This window comes from Mastigoproctus giganteus, chromosome 5 (genome assembly GCF_048544385.1).
Source record: "Mastigoproctus giganteus isolate SK-2022 chromosome 5, ASM4854438v1, whole genome shotgun sequence".
Taxonomy (NCBI): Eukaryota; Metazoa; Arthropoda; class Arachnida; order Uropygi; family Thelyphonidae; genus Mastigoproctus; species Mastigoproctus giganteus.
The window spans coordinates 98,940,092-98,955,339 of NC_143579.1; the positions used below are offsets into that span (position 1 = coordinate 98,940,092).

A 15,248-nucleotide genomic window follows, 5' to 3' on the forward strand; every position below is an offset into this window, starting at 1 on the left:
GGCATTGCTCAGAAAACTTCATATCTGACTGTACAATTACTCCTAGATCTTTTTCGTTTTCTATCCCTCTAAGGATAGAAATACACAGTTGGTACTTTTCTCTGAAGTTATTTCTACCCATATGCAGTACTTTGCATTTTTCAATGTTAAAATTCAGTTACCATTTCTCAGCCCATCTGCCCAAATTTTATAGATCCTGCAGTAGCATGCCATTATTGTCATTAACACTTGCCAACCTTTGTATCATTCGACATTAAGCCTAATATACCTTCATCAATATCATTGATAAATATACAAAACAACAGTGGACCCAACACCAAACCCTGGGGAACTCCACTAATAACACGAAGTCCAGGAAGTCCACGAAGAGCAGCGTCCATTACCATTCTCTGTCTTCTCCCACTCAAACACCCTTTTATCCATTGTAGTGATTTACCCTTAATACCATACTGCTCCAATTTGTACAGTAATCTTCCATGTGCAACAGTGTCAAAAGCTTTTCTGAAATCTAAGTATATGATATCAAAATTATTTTTTGCATCCAGTTCATTTGTGACCACATCATTGGAGGCAAATTGCTGCTATGGATAAAGGGATAGTTTAGTGGGAGAAGACAGAGAGTGGTAATCAATGGACACTGCTCTTCGTGGACTAATGTTATTAGTGGAGTCCCCCAGGGTTCAGTGTTGGGTCCATTGTTGTTTTCTGTATTTATTAATGATATTGATGATGGTATATCAGGCTTAATGTCCAAGTTTATAGACAATACAAAGGTCAGCAGGGTTGTTAATGACACTAATGACAGTAGGCTGCTGCAACAGGATCTAGAAAAGTTGAGCAGGTAGGCTGAGAGGTGGCAACTGAAGTTTAACATTAATAAATGTTAAAGTATTGCATATGGGAAGCAGTAACCCCAGAGTAACATATCAACTGTGCGGTACTAAACTGATAGTGGTAGAGAATGAAAAGGACCTGGGGGTAATTGTGTAGGCAGATAAGAAGTTTTCTGAGCAGTGCGGATGGTGTATTGTCAGTGATATACAGGAATATTTCTAGCAGGGATAAGGAGGTGATTATCCCTTTGTATAAGGCAATGGTCAGGCCACTCCTTGAGTACTGTATACAGGTCTGGAGGCCTCATTTTAAGAAGGATGTAGAGCTGTTGGAATGAGTACAGAGAAGGGCAACAAGATTAGTGAATGGAACAAAGGGTTTCTCTTAGGAAGAAAGGCTTAAGTTTTGCAAATTACAGTGTCCGGAGACTAGGCACCTGCGAGGTGATCTGATTGAGGTGTATAAAGTCTTGAATGGTTTGAGCATGCTCAATGCTGATAGGATTCTTTCTCTTGCTCAGAATAATCATCTGAGAGGGCATAAATTTCAAATTGATGAAAAACAGTTGTAGGATAGATGTGTGGAAGTTTGCCTTTAGCTAGCGGGGTGGTTGATTACTGGAACAAACTTCCATCTGTTGTAGAATTAGCCTAAATATATTCAAGGCAGAACTAGACAAACATTTGGAGAGAGCTGATAGGTGAAATGAGAACTTTTTTTTTTTTTTTTCTGGCTGATGTTATATAAGCTTGCTTTCTTGCGTCATGTGCCTTTACTAATGCTAATAGTATCCAATCAAATTTGTCAGACAAGACTTTCCCTTAACAAACCCATGCTGTGTCTGAATTATTACTGCAGTCTTGTCTAGATGATCCTGAAATGCATCTTTAACCAGTGACGCCATTATTTTCCCCAGAACGGAAATTAAACTAACTGGTCTGTAATTACTCGTGACACCCTTAGATCCTCCTTTGTGAATTGGGTATATGTTTGCACATCTCCAGTCTGTGGGGACTATCCCTGAGTCCAAGGATGCTCTCATAATTATGGTTAAGGGTTTTCTTACTTCCTTTGCCACCTCCTTTAATATAACTGGATTTAATCCCATCCACCCCAGGTGCCTTTCTTATGTTTAACTTCAACAATTTCTTCCCCACTTTGTTCTCAGTTATTACAAAATCACTAAGCATCCTGTTTCAGTTTGATTACCTTCTGGCATTTTCCTCCCTATCTGAGCAGGATCATCAACAGTCAACGGCGCCTCCGTAGCCAGGTGGGCAGGAGCAGCAGTGCGTAGCACACGCTTCTTGATTAGACCCGGGTTCGAGCCCGTGATCACCAAATACGGAGTATGCGGAAAGGTCAGGGAATGACCACCGCATATCCCCGGAGCAATATGGCCTTAGCTGCTAATGCTCCTAAAAACCAAATCATACATACATACATACATCAACAGTCGAACCACTGATATCAAGAGTGGACCAATCTGATTCATCGCCTTCCTTCTAGAGTTTATATAAGTAAAGAAATTCTTGCTGATCTTCTTAGCATCCTTTGCCAAAGATTTCTTGCCTTCCTGCCTTTGCTTGCCTAATCAATATACTCCAAATCAATCATTTGAAAATGAACTGATTAGGAGTCAGCTTTCATTACAGCTAATAATATATGGGTTGGACTACAGATATTGTAAAACACAAAAAACAGAGTATTAACATTAAAAAATAAAATAAATATAATAAAAGAAAAATACTGCTAACTGCAACCTGTGTATCTTTCCTTAATTTATTTTAAGGTATTCATCTAATTTCTTTTTAAATATATACAATCTCTCCAGCTTTCTATATTAGGCAGGAATTTGTTCCAGTAGCTAAGTGCTCTTTGACTAAAAGCAAATTTTCTTATGCTCAGTCAGCAAAATCTTTCATTCTCAATTTAAATCTATGATTCCTGTGTGTTTGTGTACATGCACATGTGTTATCTGGTAGCAAAATACATGTTCAAAGTTCAAGATGTGTTTAAAATTCATTTTTTCAAGGTCATCATATAAATGCCAGATATCCTAATCCTTCCTGAAAACCAATTTCCAAATATGTATACAATGCTCAGAAAGTGGGCAAACTATTAAGTCATACAGCAGTTCTTGGTTTCTACTGTAAAAGTTTCTATATATATATAGTTGAGAGAACCTCACTGTTGCTGTTGTTGTTATTGGAGGTTATATGGCACAATGGCAGCTAAAAGCTATTATGCAGCAAACAATGGTAGAAAATAACAGGTGCCATTAAAAGTCAGATATGTGCATTAAATAGAATTTAGCATCAAATTTTGTCATAGCACTGAATCTTTTTTAGGAAAGTGAAAATTGCTGTGGATTTTAGTGTTTTGCACCAACCTTGCGTAGAAATAAAAACACAAAGAAAACAGGACTTTTAAAAACTGTGTTTATAATAAATTATAATAACCTGTATTTACCATAAATTTAACTTTACGATAAACTATACAAGTCCAGTTTTCTTTGTGTTTTATTTCTACGCAAGGTTGGTGCAAAACACTAAAATCCACAGTATGAATATACCCAACCTCAGAGGCCTGTTTGAAGAGAAGTAAAAATTGCATTGATATTATATCTGTCATAAAATTTGTTTCAAAGCGGGAGTGATTTGCACTGCATGCCTTTATAACAATGTGGTTTGCCATATTCTGTTATAGAAAGGGCTTTCAACTATGACATGTTGGATTGTGAGTTAAGCATGACAATTCAGAGAGAAGAGTGACTGAGACAGAAAGAAGATAAAAGTGAGCAAGGTGTATATAACCTATCCTCAGTCTTGCAAGTCTGACTACTTCTTTATGGTTTGAATGGAAACTGGATGGTCAAGACTGGAGATTTGGTTTAACCTGAAGGAGTCTGTTGTTTCTTTATTTTGCCAATGATTTATACTTCAACGTATTACAAGATTTTTGTAGGAATGAACCTCATGTGATGACAGTATTCTCTATCTACACTGCTAAGAGGAACTGCAATCCTAAATCAACAGCTTATAATATAATGATTAAATATAATTAAAATATATAATGGAATAGCAGAACACATGAAATCCAACAGCAAGACAAGCTAATTTGAAATCAAGTCAATAAGGAGGGTTAAGGCAAGCTAAGGTAGATTATGGAGTCCATGGCTAAGAATGTCTTTAATTTAAAAATAAGTCTAAAATAAGAAATTTTGCCTTTAGCCAGCAGGTAGTTGATGGCTGGAACAAACTTCCATCTGTTGTTGTAGAAGTTGATAGCTTAACCCCAGAGGCTCACATTTGGTGAGTATGGGCTTGGCAAACTCAGGGTCCTGAGCTGGATATCATCATTCTTCTCTTTCTTGGTGGTTCCTTTCTACTTCTGACACTTTCTCTCTCTCTCTCAGGGTAAGTCGGGGAATTTTTTTCTTTTTTTTGGCTGGTGCAGCATAAGCCTCAGGCTTCCTTGCACCATATGGCTAATAATAAAATAATAAATTTAAGGCTGAACTAGACAAACATTTGGGATGACTGGATGGGTGAAATGGGAAGGTTTTTTTTTTTTTTTTTTTTTTTGGCTGATGCTCCATATGCTTGCTTTCTTGCATTATATGCCTCAACTAATGCAAAGAAAAGCAGCAAAGAATTCTTTGCTTCTGTTAACTCCAGAAGGAAAGGAATGAACAACAAACAATTATAAACAACAAGCAAGTATAAACTAGTCTGAAATCAAGTCAATAAGTGGGATTAAGGCAAGCTAAGGTAGATTATGAGGAGTCCATGGCTAAGAATGTAAAGAAAAGCAGCAAAGAATTCTTTGCTTCTGTTAACTGTAGAAGGGAAGGAATGAACAACATTGGTTCACTAAATATGAATGGCATAAATACTGATGATCCTGTTCACGTTGCTGACAAAATAAATAAATATTTTTCAACTACATTCACGTGAATGTAGATGCATAATACGGTGCTTCTGGGAACACTAGAAGTATACCAAGTGATAATTGAGAACTAAACGATTTTGTTATAACTGAGAAAAAAGCAGAAGAGAAATTACTGAATCTAAAAGAAATTAAGCACCTGAGGCTGATAGGATCTATCCAGATATATTAAAAAAAAGTAGCAAAAGAGGTAAGCAAACCTTTCGTCATAATTATGAGAGCATCCTTGGATTCAGGGGATGTTCCTATAGGTTGGAGGTATGCAAATGTGTCTTTTATTCACAAGGGGAATCAAAGGGCAGTGTGAGCAGTTATGGACCTTTAAGTTTGACTTCTTTTCGAGGGAATGTTTGTTTGTTTGTTTGTTATTTGGGTTTTAGGAGCATTGGCAACTAAGGCCATATTGCGCCGGGGATATGCGGTGGTCATTCCCTGACCTTTCCGCATCCTCCCCAGGGAATGTAATGGACTGAGTGATTAAGAAGTACTGTAGGATCATTGTAATAGGAATGTAATTATATGGAAATCACAACATGGGTTTGTTAAAGGGAGGGAGGTCTTATCTTACCAACTTGATTAGTCACTATGTCACAGTAACCAAAGAACTGGATGCAAATAATAATTCTGACTTCATATATTTAGAGTTCTGAAAATCTTTTGACACTGTTCCACACAAAAGATTGTTGTACAAATTGGAGAAGGGATGAACAAGTGGCAGAAGACAGAGGGTGGTTATAAATGGACACTGCTCTTTTTGGACTAATGTTATTATTGGAATAGGAGTGGAGTCCCACAGGGTTCAGTGCTGGGCTCCTTATTTTTTACAATATTTATTAATAATATTGATGAAAGCACATCAAGCTTAATGTCTAAGATGGCAGGGTGATTAATGACAGAAATCAAGGCATACTACTGGAGCAAGATCTATATAAATTAGGCAATTGAGATTTAACACTGGTAAATGCTAGGCTGATGAGTAGCAGTAATCCCAAAATAACATCACACTTGAGGTAGTGGAGAACAAAAGAGCCTTGGAGTAATTGTATATTCCGACCTGAATTTTTTGAGCAGTGCAGACAGGTTTCTAGAACAGTTCGTGGAGTTCTGTCAATGATATACAGGAACTTTTCCAGCAGGAGCAAGGAGATGAGTAACCCACTATATCAGGCAATGGTTAGACCACATTTGAGTACTGCATACAGGTCTAGATGCATAGAAGATAAACCAGATTGGTCTCTTTCCATAAAAGACTTCAGTTCTGTAAATTGCAGTCCTTGTTTAAGGCTTTAAATGGATTGAGAAAACTTAATGATGATGATGATATTCTGTTTCTTGGACAAAATCCACAACAGGACATAACCTTAAATTAAAAAAGGATTGCTGCAGGGTAGATGTGCAAAACTTTTTCTTTCAGCTACTTTCAACTGATTGTTGGAACAAACTACCATCTGTCGTGGAAGTGAGAGTTTGAATAAATTTAAGAAAGAATTAGGCATATTATTAGAGGGGATGGTCAGAAATATTAAGAAAGCAATGTGGCTAACCATTTACATAGTTTTTGAGAGTAATAAAGGGTGTACAGTGATCCACATGTAGAACTAAAACATAAACTGATGACTTGGTTAAGAAATATAAGGGCATGCTGGAAAAATGTCAAAAAAGGACAAAATGTTCTTGTGTCTACAATTCTGCCCAAACATAGTAGGAGGAAATACACAGGGTGTCTCAAAAATACACGGCATTACTTCAGGAATGAGTTCCTCATATGTAGACAATAAAAATATTTTATATCAACATAGTTCTGGAAATGCTTGGTTTCCGAGTTTTGAAGGTCTGTCTATGACGCTTAACTGTTCACATCACCTTACAGTAATTGTTCAAAATGTCCACCTTCTGCCTGAATACCACTGGTAGAACATTACACGCACAAGGTAATATGCTGGTGACAAGGCCTGTACCCGTTGCAGATGGTAAGGATACAGTTGGTGTTCTCACAACAGTCTCCAAATAGTCGAATGTTGAACAGCCAGTTGCATTGCTATTCTCGTGTGCTGATTTCCAGGAGTTCTACTTCAGGAGTTGCATATCTTGGTCGTCCTCTGTCAGCAGCATGAGTTGTAAAGGTCCCATGTTCACAAAGGTGGCGATGGATAACTTCAAACGTTTTCTTGTCTGGACATCTTCATTCTGGGAACCTTTCATGGTACAAATGATGAGCCTCCAGAGCATTGCCATTTGCCAAACCATACATAAATTGCATATCCGCTTGCTCCTGATTTGAGTACATGGTCGGAATGGAAAACAACCAGATTCAGTCAGTACATTGTGATGAAGAAAATCACCTGCGGGAGATAAGACATTCCGGTTAATAACTCGGGAACCAAGCATTTCTGGAACTATGTTGATATAAAATATTTTTATTGTCTACATACGAGGAACTCATTCCTGAAGTTATGCCATGTATTTTTGAGACCCCCTGTATAATGAAAACCTTGTGGATTAACTCTAGACTTATCAGGGAAATTTTTCTCAGTGTGACCTTTATATAAAAGAAACATTTTTAGAAAGATGGAATTCATTTGAACAGAGGTGGTGCAAGAGTTTTTGCTAGTGTGATTGAGGAGCTTTAATGATTCAGAGAAACTGCTAATTAAATTGAGGGGGGAAGAAACTAGAATGAAGAAGGTTAGTGACATAGGCCAAAATCACACTTGCACCTTCCCTGTGAGCACTTGTGTGTGCAACCTGTAATTACCCTATGCACAAAAAGAAACACTGAGTTCAAAAACCACCAGCATATCATGGAAATTTGTGTTTAAGCAACTATAAGGGATGTACTAGAGTTATAAAAAGCCAAAAGTTACAAAATATAACTTGTTTATATAGTAATGCAGAGTACTATTAATAAATTAAATGAAACTGAGCTTTTTATTAGGTCAATCAATGTTATTATAACAGGATAAGACATGGATTAGCATTAGCATTGGCACATGATGCAAGAAAGCAAGCTTATATAGCATCAGCCAAAAAAAAAAAAAAAAAAAAACCTTATTTCACCCATCCACTCGCTCCAAATGTTTGTCAAGTTCTGCCTTGAATCTATTTAAGCTATCAACTTCTACAATGACAGATGGACGTTTGTTCCAACAATCAACCACCTGCTGGCTAAAGGCAAACTTACGCACATCTATCCTACAACAGTCTTTAGTCAATTTGAATTTATGCCCTCTCAGGCGATTGTTCTGAGCAAGAGGAAGAATCCCATCACCATTGAGCATGCTAAAACCATTCAAAGCTTTTTACACCTCAATCAGATCACTTCGCAGGTGCCTAGTCTCCAGACACTGTAATTTGCAAAACTTAAGCCTTTCTTTGTAAGAGCAACCATTTGTTCCATTCACTAATCTTGTTGCACTTCTCTGTACTCGTTCCAACAGCTCAACATCCTTCTTAAAATGAGGCCTGAAGACCTGTATACAGTACTCAAGATGTGGTCTGACCATTGCCTTATACTAGGGGATAATCACCTCCTTATCCCTGCTAGAAAAATTCCTGTATATTATTGACAAAACACCACAAGGTACTCTTGCAGACCATCTGCACTTCTCAGAAAACTTTGTATCTGCCTGCACAATTACCCCAAGGTCCTTTTCATTCTCTACCACTGTCAGTGTGGTACCACAGAGTTGATACGTTACTCTGGAATTACTGCTTCCCATATGTAGTACTTTACATTTGTCAATGTTAAACTTCATTTGCCACCTCTCAGCCCATCTGCTCAACTTTTCTAGATCCTGTTGCAGCAGTGTACTGTCATTAGTGTCTTTAAAAATCCTGCCAACCTTCGTATCGTCTGCAAACTTGGACATTAAGCCTGATATACCATCATCAATATCATTTATAAATACAGAAAACAAAAATGGACCCAACACTGAACCCTGAGGAACTCCACTAATAACATTAGTCCACGAAGAGCAGTGTCCATTGATTACCACTCTCTGTCTTCTCCCACACAACTATCTCTTTATCCATGGCAGCAATTTGCCTCCTATGCCACACTGCTCCAATTTGTGCAGCAATCTTCCATGTGCAACAGTATCAAAGGCTTTTCTAAGATCCAAATATATGATATCAAAGTTATTCTTTGCATCCAGTTCCTTTGTGACTACATCATAGTATCCAATCAAATTAGTCAGACAAGACTTTCCCTTAACAAACCCATTCTGTGTCCGAGCTATAACTGAAGTCTTGTCTAGATGATCCTGCAATGCTTCTTTAACCAGTGCCTCCATTAATTTCCCTAGAACAGAAGTTAAACTAACAGGTCTGTAATTACCTGTGTCTCCTTTTGATACTCCTTTGCAGATTGGGGTCACATTTGCACATCTCCAGTCCATGGGTACCTCCTCTGAGTCTAGGGATGCTCTCATAATTATGGCTAAGGGTTAGCTTACTTCCTTTGCCGCCTCCTTTAATATAACTGGATAGATTCCATCCACCCCAGGTGCCTTTTGTTGTGTTTATTTTCAACGATTTCTCCTCCAATTTACTCTCAGTTGTTACAAGATTATCTAGCTTACTGCCAGAGTTGAATACACCTCTGGCATTCCCCTTCCTGAATAACTCCTCATGTGTGAATGTTGATGCAAAATATTCATTTAGTTTGTTAGCTACCTGAGCAGGATCATCAACATGTGAACCATCGATACCAAGTGGACCAATCTGATTCATCCCCTTCCTTCTAGAGTTTACATACTCTTTGCTGTTTCTCATTGCATCCTTTGCAAGATTTGTCATAATCTGCCTTCACCTGCCTAACCTCCTCAAGATTTAGGCCTAAATGGATGTCAGATGAACTAATTAGACGTGACAGAGAAGAAAAATGCATGGGATCTATCATAGGCTTCTGTGTCACATGTTAATTTATATGTATCCCATGCATTTTTCTTCTCTGTCACGTCTAATTAGTTTCATCTGACATCTATTTAGGCCTAAATCTTGAACAATATTTCTTAGTTGGTATGAAAAGCCTAGTAGCTTCCAAGATTAATTCTTTGAATGCTTCCCATTTTGAATTTAACATCATCAGTTGGTTCCACCGTATAGAATTTAAATACTGTCTCGGACCACCGTAGTCACCTTTATGAAAGCAAAAACCGTTCCCTTTACCCTTGATGGTATTTACCTCTTTGATTAAATCCCACTTCAGCACATTGTGATCACTGCCACCTAGTGGTTCCTTTATCTGCAGATTCTTGATGCATGAAGAATCATTACTGATAATCAGATCAAGAGTATTACTCTCTCTAGTTGCCTCCCGAACATGCTGCTGTAGAAAACAATCATCCAATAACTCCACAAAAGCCTTGCTAGTGTGTGTGTGTGTGACCAACCCACAAAACCCACAAATTCCAGTCAATATTCGGGAAATTAAAATCCCCCATTATAAGACACTCTAATTTACTGGCCCACTCTATTTCTCTGCACAATTGCTCATTATAATCATCAGATTCATTAGGCCAAAAACACACACCTACTGTCATTTTTCCTTTCCCAGTGCTTATGTCACACCAAACAGACTCAACATTGCATTGTCCACCAACGTCAATTGGATGCACTTCCCTAGATTTTATGTGTTTCTTAACTAATTTACTCTCAGTTGTTATTAACAGCATAACTCCTCCTAACCTTCCTGTCCTGTCTATCCTTTCTGTACACATTGTACTCCCCAAATTCCAGTTCTGCACTATTTATGTCTGTGTGACACTATGTCTCTGATATCCCAACAATATCTGTCTTTGATGTCTTGACTAGCACTTCAAGCTCATTGAATTTATTAACTACACTCTTAACATTTGTGTACATGCAAGTATACATTCCCCATGTTTCTACTCTTAGTTACCCTAAACACAGCAATGTATTTACTTGTTCCACTATGACACCCAGCAGTCCTGGAAATACCCATTGCCTTGGTTTCCAGGCTGCTGCTCAATTGCATTTCAATAGAAGTAGTGCAAGAATCACTTTTACCTCTTGCCAGAGGCTACTGTTAATCTATTAGTCCATGTATCCCCCCAAGCTAACAGTTTTCCGACCCACCTAACTCTGCCTCGATAGCATCAGCAAATATTCTTGCACCTTTTCTATTTACGTGTATCCCCTCCCTGTAGAAGCAGTCTCTCCTATTAACTAGCACAGACCAGTCTGAGAAAAATTCTACCCCTTGAGCCTTGCACAATCTCTCTCCAGGACCGAATTGATCGATAAGGCTCTCATCATATACTCCCTCTTATCATGTCTGGGCAGAATTGCAACACTTTCAATTTCAACCCTAACTCATGGCTTTTTTTCAGCATTGTCTTGTACTTTAAGTTATTCTGCCGGTCTCCTACTCTTAATATCATTAGTGCCAACATGTACAACAATATCACCCTTTGTGCCCTTAAAGGATGATATCTGCCCTACAACATCATCAACCTTTGCCCCTGGTAGACATACCCTGGTCCTGTTCCATCTATCCTTTCTGCACAATATGTTTCCCGTTTCCCTGACAATAGAGTCACCGTCAACTAGTTCCTTTGGCACCAGCGCATTCTGCCTTGGGGTTGCCTCTGTGTTGCGTGATGTTCAAGTGCAAGCTCTGGCATTGATGTGGGCAGCTGAGAGCTTGATGGGCCCTCAATTTAAATCCTTCAAGGGCATCCACCCTGTCCTTCAAGCTCTCATATAAGCCCATAACAATGCCGAGTTGGCGCCTGATTTCCTCACATTCCTTACACACAGCCATTCCCCTTGGCAATATCATGTCCCATTCCTAATTGCTCCACAAACATCAAACAAGCAGTGCATTTCAATAGGCTGTGATTTAGAGGCAATCGTTCCCCCCCTCAGTTCTCCCCTGAGCCACAGCACTTCCACTAGTTTGAGCCTTTTGCTTTGCTTCTGGTTTGAGTCATGATTTCTATTCAAGTTTAATAAAATTCCAATACAAAATATAACACTAAACCTATATTATTATCTCCGAGTTACGTTATATGACTTTCTTATCCCCTTTTAACTTATATGTATTAATTTATGATGTTACGTTAGATAGGAGATGAAGGATTTAATTATGGGGAGTATAGCATGTTCAGGAGAGATAGGGAGGGCCAAAGGGATGGAAAGGGAAAGGAAGTGAAGAGAAGTCATGATTCTTATTAAAAGCTCTCTAAAAGTGATCAGATTGAATCCAGAGTCAGATAAAGTTCAGATGAATGTTAAGTCTGTGTGTTGCAAGATCACACAGACAGGTAGTATAGGGAAGATGACAGTTAGGGTGTGTAATATACTAAATGATTCTGAGGAGTAAGACAAAAATCTCTATAGGCAACTTGAATGGGCAACCAAGTCTCATTATAGGCAACTTTAATCTACCTCATATATTGGAAATCAAGGATGAGAAATACAGCATGAATAAACATATTTCTGAATATTCTTTCATTCTTTATTGTTCGATATCATATATTTGGATCTTAGAAAGGCTTTTGATACTGTTGCACATGGAAGACTGCTGCACAAATTGGAGCAGTGTGGTTGGCGGCAAATTGCTGCTATGGATAAAGGGATGGTTGAGGGGGAGAAGACAGACAGTGGTAATCAATGTCTGTCTTCTCTCCCAACTGCTCATCGTGGACTAATGTTATTAGTGGAGTCCCTCAGGGTTCAGTGTTGGGTCCATTGTTGTTTTCTGTATTTATAAATGATATTGATGATGGTATATCAAGCTTAATGTCCAAGTTTGCAGACGATACAAAGGTTGGCAGGGTTGTCGAGGACACTACTGACACTGTGCTGCTGCAACAGGATCTGGAAAGGTTGAGCAGATGGCCTGAGAGGTGGCAAATAAAGTTTAACATTGACAAATAAAGTTTAACATTGACAAATATAAAGTACTACATATGGGAAACAGTAACCCCTGAGTAATGTATCAACTCTGTGGTACTACACTGACAGTGGTAGAGAATGAAAAAAAACTGGGGGTAATTGTGCAGGCAGATATGAAGTTTTCTGAGCAGTGCAGATGGGCTGCAAGAGTAGCTCATGGTGTCTTGTCAATGATATACAGGAAATTTTCTAGCAGGGATAAGGAGGTGATTATTCCCTTGTATAAGGCAATGGTTAGGCCACACCTTGAGTACTGTATACAGGTCTGGAGGCCTCATTTCAAGAAGGATGTAGAGCTGCTGGAATGAGTACAGAGAAGGGTATCAAGGTTAGTGAATGGAACAAAGGGTTGCTCTTACAAATAAAGGCTTAAGTTTTGCAAATTACAGTGTCTGGAGACTAGGCACCGGCGAGGTGATCTGATAGAGGTGTATAAAGCCTTGAACGGTTTAAGCATGCTCAATGCTGATTGGATTCTTTCTCTTGCTCAGAGTAATCATCTGAGAAGGCATAAATTCATATTGAGGAAAGACAGGATGTAGGATAGATGTCGGGAAATTTGCCTTTAGCCAATGAAATGGGAGTGGTTTTTTTTTTTTTTTTTTTTGGCTGATGCTGCATAAGCTTGCTAGTAAGCAGGGTCTTTCAGGGATCAGCACTGGGGTCACTACTGTTTCTTATCTTTTTTTAATGATATTGATGATGAAGTGCAGGAGAAGATATCAAAGTCTGAAAATTTAAACATAGGAAGGGTGGTTAACAATTGGGCCATTCTGCTTCAAAATGACTCAGATTGGTTGTTCATTATTTAATTTTTTAATTTTTAAAACAAATCATTTAATTTTTAAAACAAATTAAAATGTCTTTATGTTTCAGGTGTTTCAAATAAAAGCAAAAAAGAAAAATACAAGCAGGAATAGCAGCAAACCCTTTAGCTCATCAACTTACAAGATAAGTCACAAAACTAATGAGACTGATTTTATAAAACACGACGTGGCAGCACTGTGCATGAATACTACATATCAGTGTGTAGATTGAACCTCCCTCCCTCTCAGAAAAAGAGTACTCACATCTTGTTGCATTCAGTGTGCATTGTCATCATGAAGTAAATAAGTAAGATCATGCATTTGTCGACAGCATCACGAAAATTGGGAAGGATATTGAGCAATGTTATGACATCAAATTTTGTGCCAGGCTGAACGAAAGCATGGAAGAATTATATGTAAAGTTAAAAATAGAGCTCATGGAGCTCAAGTTTGATCCCAAGCACAAGATTTCTGATGGTGCAAGGACTTGTTTTTGGAAGGATGCAAAGCCACTGAAGATGAATCACATGCAGGGAGACCTCAGCATGATTTGTGAGACAACAGAGGAGAATGTGAAGAGAATAAGGGCTCTGATTGTGTCTGACCAACAGTTGACATTAACACTGATAGCAGGTGAGCCGAACATGAGTGACCAAGCCATCCATGACATTTTAACAGAGCATTTGGCCGTGTGCAAAATTTGTATGAGAAAGGTGTCAAAAAATCTCACAGAAAGGACAGGAGAAAAACTGGAAGAACATCTGCCTCGACCTTCCTGATCGTATTGAAACCTAGCCAGGGTTCCTTCGGGGAGTGATAACAGGCAAGTGATGAAATATCGACTTTTGAGTAAAACCAAGAAACAAAAAGACAGGGCAGAGAATGACACACTGCAAATACAAGTATGAATGAGTGGATCCAGAATCAAATCAATGTTCATCTGTTTTTTTGATCAGTATGGAGTGATGCATAAGGATTCATGCCTTAGGATAAAACTGTCAACCAAACTTTCTACTGGGAAGTCCTTGAATGGCTATGAAAAAGGGTTCTACACATTCAACTTGAGGCACCTCCATAGCCAGGTGGGCAGGAGCAGCAGTGCGTAGCACACTCTTCTTGATTAGAGTGGGGTTCGAGCCCGTCACCACCAAATACGGAGGATGCGGAAAGGTCAGGGAATGACCACCACATATCCCAGAGCAATATGGCCTTAGTTGCTAATGCTCTTAAAAAAAACCAAAATAACAACAAATAAATTCAACTTCAAAAGGCCAAAAACTATATTTTGCATCAAGACATTGTCGCTGCATGATGTCTGTTATGCTCCTGCAGCCATCAGATACTCCAGACCTGTCACCATGCAACTTTTTTCTTTTCCAAAGATCAAGAATTGTCTGAAAGGAAATCATTTTGGGATGATCAACAATATACAGGGCACTGTAACCAACATACTGAAGGACCTCACAAAAGAAGACTTCCAGAATTGCTTCCAGGGATGAGAGAGAGGTGCTGGAGGTGATGTGTAGCTTCCCAAGGAAGTCACTTTGAATGAGAGAGCCTCCAGTTGTAGAAAATTTTACAATAAAATTTTTTATGAAATCAGTCTTATTAATTTTTTGACAGACCTCATAGAGATCACCTTTGAAGTGACTGTTCCAAAAACAATGCTGTTTCAGCAAGTTGATTCTTACTGTACTATGTGAGATACAGAGACAATAATATTGGCCTATACCT

General features: G+C 38.5%; 1 protein-coding gene across 1 annotated transcript in view; it reads right to left on the minus strand.

Moving 5' to 3' along the window:
- The window catches only part of LOC150085581 (venom phosphodiesterase-like), a 248,321-nt gene that overhangs the window by 45,004 nt on the left and 188,069 nt on the right, over positions 1 to 15,248 (minus strand). The window lies entirely within an intron of this gene.